The sequence below is a fragment of the Mesoplodon densirostris genome, chromosome 17, assembly GCF_025265405.1.
Source record: "Mesoplodon densirostris isolate mMesDen1 chromosome 17, mMesDen1 primary haplotype, whole genome shotgun sequence".
In the NCBI taxonomy this organism is placed as follows: domain Eukaryota; kingdom Metazoa; phylum Chordata; class Mammalia; order Artiodactyla; family Ziphiidae; genus Mesoplodon; species Mesoplodon densirostris.
The window spans coordinates 35,152,050-35,160,047 of record NC_082677.1 but is presented as its reverse complement, the minus strand read 5'-3'; positions in this window follow the sequence as shown (position 1 = coordinate 35,160,047).

Below are 7,998 nucleotides of genomic sequence, written 5' to 3'. Positions count from 1 at the left end.
AGCACTCCTTAAAAATAAGCTCAAAATGTATTAAAGACCTAAATGTAAGGCTGGACACTATAAAACTCTTAGAAGAAAACAGAAGCAGAACACTCTGACATAAATCACAGCAAGATCTTTTTTGATCCACCTCCTATAGTAAAGAAAATAAAACAAAAAATGAGATATTATTAAATTTAAAAGCTTCTGCACAACAAAGGAATCCATAAACAAAACAAACAGACAACCCTTAGAAAGGGAGTAAATATTTGCAAACAAAGCAACGAACAATGGATAAATCTCTAAAATATACAAACAGCTCATGCAGCTCAATATCAAAAACAAAAACAAAAACAAACAACCCAATCAAGAAAGGGAAGAAGATCTAAATACACATTTCTCCAAAGAAGACATACAGATGGCCAAGAGGCACATGGAAAGCTGCTCAATTTCACTAATTATTAGAGACATGCAAATCAAAACTACAGTGAGGTATCACCTCATACCGGCAGAATGACCATCATTAAAAAATCTACAAACAATGAATGCTGGAGAGGGTGTGGAAAAAAGGGAACCCCCTTACACTTTGGTGGCAATGTAAATTGGTACAGCCGTTATGGAGAACAGTATGGAGATTCCTTAAAAAAATAAAAATAGAACTACCATATAATCCAGCAATCCCACTCCTATACATATATACAGAGAAAAGCATAATTCAAAAAGGTACATGTACCGCAATGTTCATTGCTCCACTATTTATAGTAACCAGGACATGGAAGCAACCTAAATATCCAGCAATGGAGGAACTGATAAAGAAGATGTGGTACATATATACAATGGACTCAACTCAGTCATAAAAAAGAATGAAATAATGCTATTTGCAGTGGCATGGATGCACCTAGTGATACAAATATCATATGATATCACTTATATGTGGAATCTAAAATAAATGGTACAAAGGAACCTATTTACACAAAATAAATACAGCCACAGATGTAGAAAACAAACTTATGGTTACCAAGGGGGAGAGTGGGGTGAGGAATAAATTGGGTGATTGGTATTGACATATACACACTATTATATATAAAATCCATAACCAGTAAGAACCTACTGTATAGCACAGGGAACTCTACTTAATACTCTATAATGACATATATGGGAATAGAATCTAAAAAAGAGTGGATTTATGTGCATGTATAACTGATTCATTTTGCTGTACAGCAGAATCTAATACAACATTGTAAATCAACTATAATCAAATAAAAATTAATTTAAAAATATATATGTATCAGCTTCCTTCATTTTTCTTACCTATAAAATTAAGGTAAGAGACTGAAATGGTTTTTCCAGATTTGTGTCCATAAACATATTAATAGGTATTACCTTCACAAAGTGTTCTGTGGTCAAATAAATTTTGTGAATTATTAGTTAAATCAAGTTAAACACATTTCCTTTCAATTTTTTTTTAATTCTGAGTACACTCTGAATAAGGTTGCCCGATTTAGCAAAATAAAAATATAGAATATTCAGTTAATTTCAAATAAACAATGAATAATTATGTGTCCTATAGTAAGTATGTCCTATAGTAAGTAAGTATAGTAAGTATAGTAAGTAAGGAATGTTCTTTTACTAAAATTTTCTTCTTTATCTGAAATTCAAATTTAGTTGGGCATATTTTATCTGTGGACATCCAAAGTTAACTGGGCATATTTCATCTGGCAACTCTAATGTGAATATCCACTACAATGATGTAATTTTCCTAATCAGAAGCTTGTTTTGCAGAATATTTGATGAGAATGAGTTTCACAGCACCTCTAGTTTGGAAATAGCTGTAATCATCATTAACTCTATCAGTTGAAAAAATTTTGAATGGAAGTTAATTCAAGAAAATAAAAAAATAATATTAACAGCTAATATTTATACAGTTCGTACTGAGGAGAAGAAACATATATGGATTTCATCATTAACTCCATGAAATAACTGTTATACTTCTTATTTTTTTAATTGCACTTTGGTGCCTCAGGATGCTGAATAAATCTCTCAAGATTTCACAGTTTGTAAGTGGTGGGGCTGAGATTTGAACATTAACTCTTTTGACGGAGTCCAGAGTCCTACCACTACCATCACTTAACCACTACCATATGCTTTCTCTTTATTGTATATTTCAATAATTATAATAAATATTTTCAAATATAACTGAGTAGACTATTTTTATAGAGAGAATTATTACTGTTTTGATTTTAGATATGAGAGGTTTTTTTTGGTTAGGTTTTCAACACTGAATTTATAAGAAACATTATTGTGTTTTGTTAGCAAATCTTGGCATCAATCATCATGTGAATGTGCATTGATAAAGCATTAATAAAATAACCAATTCATCTTTTCTCTAACAATGGGAGAAGAAAAAATTCCAAATCATTCTGAAATTGTGTTACTTTTAAAAATTAAGCAATCTTTGCCTTTAAAACACTTTACATGGATATTTATTTAATGTTGTAAAATACAGAGGTAATAAAAAGGTTCATGCATGTACTTTGTGTTGTAAAATTGATGTTGAGTTGCAAAACTGGAATACATGAATTTGGGTTTGGGAGACCTTTAATTCTAATTTCTTATATTTTTATGGTAACATAAATATATGGCACTATTATTATACATAATTTTTTGCAAGAAGAAATTGCAAATATACCTTTTAAATTTATTGTCAATTAGTCATTTCAAACTGCTTTACAGAAAGGAAAGAACAAATGTTGACTTGCTGTATCCCAGATGTTTGGATGCCTAGGTCTGGGTCATCACTTACCAGATGCAATTGGACTCAGAGACATTGCTACAGACATTTTGTAGATATAGGAATAAAATGGTGGATGTGACGAGCATAATAAGGAGGTCTTCAGGCTACTTCTTAAATTAAAAGAAATGAGAAGCCAGGAATAGTTAGCATTACTGAAACAGGACTTTTTATAGCTGGATTGTCCTTTAGCCTGAACACACTGTGCATCTACGGTCAAATTAACATTGCTATCTAGTCATTGCAGATAATTTGAATTAATATAAATTCAAAAACTGTGGGAAAACTAACCAGGCTGATTTTTTTTTTCCTTAATGATATTCAGGAACTGAAGGGAGAAATAGACTATAATAAAGCCGGTATTTTTTTCACACATTCCCGTTGACAGAACTTTTAGTAGAAATAAGGTTGGTATTTTAATCAAGGAAGTAAATATTTAAAAATTAAATAATTTATGGTTTTTGTATGGTATAATTTACATGATTTATTGAATGTCAGGAAGAGTTAGAATTAAATGCTCTGTTTAATAAAGAATAAACATAAATAAATGATTTTAGATTTTTTAAAATGCTTTTAAACTACAGAGCACAAGTATGACTTAAAGTCACCATAAAATTACACATATCAACAGTATATCAATAACCCAAATATATATATATATATATATATATATATATTCACAAGTGACTTGGTAATATGATAGTAAAATTATTACATGAATACCATATAAATAATAGATCATATGCACCTAAATAAGCAGGTATATAAATTATATATAGCAAATAGCAAGTCCTAAAAAGCCACCTATAATCCTTCCTATAAGTCTAGATCCCATTCCTAAAAATAGCATATATTACTTGAATTATTTTCCTAGTTGCCTTTTCCTCTATATTATTAATAATCATGATAATAATATATAAGTAACCATATTTTGATGGTGTTTTATTTAGTTACATATCCCCCCCCGTGGAGTGTTTGGAAGGTAGTTTGAGAAAATTGTGAATGGTCAAAAGAAGGTACCAGCACTGTATAATTAGTAGTACAATTTCACCTGGAAAATTGACATGGCTAAATGGTTCACATATCACAAAAGAAACTTTGAAAAGGATCATATTATTGGGATGAGCTTGTGTCAAATTATAAAAGAAGAAAATATGCAAAAAATAAGTGTTCTTGATGTTTTCCCCACATACTGCAGAATCAAAGAAATAAATAATAGTTCAATTTGGTAATGGTCCTCCTGTTGACAAAGGATGAACTGTTTATATCATTAAGTCTTAGCTGTATTTCTGCAGTTAACATAAAATACCTGTATTTCTGCAGTTAACATAAAACCCTTTACAATAGCATAAATAAGTTAAACGTTTATTTATCTAAGGCTTGGAAAGTCTTGGGTACTAAGGCAATAGGAAATTTGGGAATATGCTGCCCAGGATTCAAGTGGATAAGCACAAGAACAACTTTTTTCATCTTCCTGGTTAACTTTTGTCTTTCAAACCGTAGAGAGAAGACAGCCATTGTAACTCCAACTTTGGGTCTGATTTCAAGGCACAAAAAAAAAGAAAAAGGAGAAATAAAAGGGAAAGGCATTCTCTCCTAATAAAAATATACCTTTTATTATTATTTTTAAAAAAATTAAGAAAGCCCTATCCAAGGACTTTATTTCACCTTTTCATCATTGGCTAGATTTGTTTTAAATGATCACCACATAAGCATGGAATGTGGAAAGGCAGATATATTAGTTTTTCAGGCATAATGGTAAGAAAAAAAAATAAAAGGAGAGAGAAACGTGAATATTTCTTTAAAGTAACAAATTCATACCATCTTCCAAATAGATACTGTCAGAATTACATTAAACTCATCCTTTTCTGTCACTGCTGTCATTTAATACCATTTAAAGGTAAACATTGCCTATAGATTTGCATTTTCTCATTTTAGACAGAATAATAGAAGATAAATGTATCAAGGATTTCTTCTTTTTTGTTTTCTACATTTTCAGAGCCATCATTATTAACCTTCTCCTTGGATGAGATGAGAGACAATAGTTCTTAGCTAAAATGATGAAAATGGTGGTAACTTAAGGGAGTTATGGTATGTATGTGTGTGTGTGTGTGTGTGCATGTGTGTACACGTAGGATTTAAAAATATTGTTTTCCTGAAAAAATGTCTGGTCAATGAACATTAGTTATGAGATAAAATTTGTTACTGACTGCTTATACAACTTGTACATCTTATTATTTGTTTCCAATTAAAAGCGTATGCAGGGTTTTCCTGGTGGCGCAGTGGTTGAGAGTCTGCCTGACGATGCAGGGGACACGGGTTCATTCCCCAGTCCGGGAAGATCCCACATGCTGTGGAGTGGCTGGGCCCGTGAGCCACGGCCACTGAGCCTGCATGTCCGGAGCCTGTGCTCTGCAACAGGAGAGGCCACAAAAGTGAGAGACCCATGTACTGCAAAAAAAAAAAAAATAAAATAAAATAAAAATAAAAATAAAAATAAATAAATAAATAAAAGCGTATGCATAGAGAATCCAGAGTTTGTATTAAAAATATTAAGGTTTCATAATTCAAGTGAGTCTACATTGAGTTTTTTAAATATATGTAATTTCATTACATAAGAAATCAAATACTTCTTTTCAAGTAGTTTGAATTTCTTGAACTTAGCTTTATAATTTATAGATGAAAGAGAATTCTTTGCCTATTCCCCTATTTGATTTTTTTTGGGGAAATGTGTTTGCTTACAGACTCTGGGCTATATTTCATCCTTAATGAAATCAATAGTCTTGTGAAGAGATGAAGGATGGGCTGAGCCCAACTTACATATTTAAGTTGTAAACATTTTTTTGTTTTGTTTTTTGCACAGACCTGTGATCACTGTAGCCACCTGATATGTAAAAGATTTCCATGGAAGTTCTTAAACATGATTCTTTTTCATCCTGCTGAGACATTTCCTGAATATTAGCAGAAATAACTCACTTGCTCACTTGTAATACAAATGTCAAGTTTAAGTACTGTCAAGAAAAAGAGTGATGTTAGCACTGTTCCAATTGCTTTGAAACTGCCTCTCAAAATATGTGCAATTGACCAAAAAGGGGCAAATATCTTCATTATTCTATAGACTTAGAATTAATTTTAACTCAAGACTGAATTCAATTAGAAATATCTGGTATTCATCTCTTTATCATATTTATTCAAGGGGTGATTGGCCGACATTTTCTTTGATAGGTCAAAGTAAGGTATGTTTTTAGTTACCCATATTGTGTATTTAAGAACAGAGAAAGTGCATTACATATTTACTGAGCAAAGAAGTATTTGGCTATGGGTTCAACTTTAAAAGATAAGAACTATCCTGCCAACACCCTTTGATGATAGTATTCTGGATTGGGTTCCAGGGGCATTGTATTTGAATCTCTTTCAGGCAAAAAAAAAATTTACACTTGCACAACAAGAGAGTAAATAAAGATTTTCTTCTAGATTAAAAATAAATAATTGCTCATTTATAGCTGGAAAACCAATCACTAAAGAGTGGGGGATTGGCTAATGTGTCTTTGATTACCTTTGAGATTTATTTAATAAAAATAAAGCCCTTTCATTTTTATTTATCAGCACATAGATAGAGCTCTAGAGAAAACAAACAATAATTGACATTTTCAGGAAAATATTATAAGGAAGCTTGAAGATCTTTGTTAAAAGAGTAGTTAGATTTCTGACTCCATATGTTATGCACATTTCAAAAACAATTTGAAATTTAATTTCATTTCAGATTGTAATTCAAAAGATAGCATTTGATTGCTTCAGAAATTGATCAAATAGACATTAGTTCCTGCTCTTAAAGTCTTACTGGTAATGCTTATTTCAATCCACCAAATCTTCTTCTTGACTTAAGTAGAATATTTCAGTCTAACTGCTCCCTTTGTCATGCTGAATATCTGCATATCTTTTTAATAAAATGACCAGGACTTAAATGAATCTGGCTTTACTCTGAGAGCACTACTACCTTCTGTTTCTAGAAGTCCTGTGACTAGGTGTGGATGGGTCTGTTTGGGAGGCACGGCCTCAGTGATCCAGTTCTCTTAAATGCTCCAGTGCAAGTTCTTGCTCTGGCTTTAGCTTCTTGAAATAATACTACAGATAGATAGATAGATGATAAAAAAATATATAGATCGATAGATAGATAATCTACTTTGGGGTTTATGCCATCAGACTATATTATCATCTACTTATGATTTCATGTTTTCAATACTGTATGCTAACACATATATATGGGATCTAAAAATAGAAAAGGCTCTGACGAACCTAGGAGCAGGACAGGAATAAAGACGCAGATGTAGAAAATCGACTTGAGGACACGGGGAGGGGGAAGAGTAAGCTGGGAAGAAGTGAGATAGTGGCATTGACATATATACAGTACTAAATGTAAAATAGATAGCTAGTAGAAAGCAGCTACACAGCACAGGGAGATCAGCTTGGTGCTTTGTGACAACCTAGAGAGGTGGGATAGGGAGCGTGGGAGGGAGATGCGCGAGAGAGGGGATATGGGGATATATGTATACGTATAACTGATTCACTTTGTTATAAAGCAGAAACTAACACAACATTGTAAAGCAATTATACTCCAATAAAGATGTAAAAAATGTTTTCATGTTTTCGTATACAGGTTTCTGGGCTGTTTTTTTTTTTTTTTTTTTTACATTTGTCCAAAACTTTATATACCAAGTGTGAACTAAATTCTCTCCACTCACAGTCACAAAGACAAGCATCATACTCATTCTTTATTCTTTCTGCATTTTTAGTGAGATGTAGCTCCACCTAACCAAAGCCATTTCCTACAACTTTCTCTGAATTTCTCTTACTAATCTACCACAGACCTTCAAGGCAACTTAAGTGTCATCTCCCTGGTGAAGCTAATTCTTACTAAATGAGGCTTAAATTGGTGTCATTTATACTGTTTTACTTCTTTGTATTCTCACCTCTCTCTGTGTTCACATCTATTGTACATCTATTGTTCACATCTATCATTATACATAGTAATATTTATATTTCCCTAGCATCGTTAATATAACTTGGACTACTTAAGAGCAGGGAATGGACCTTATTCAACCATTTTCCCTCAGATGCAGCAAAATATCTATTCAGTAAATACTTATAGAATGTTAGAGAAAAATAAGCAAATAAATGTTCCAAATGACCGATTAATGTCATTTTTGTTGATAAACTGATAATATATA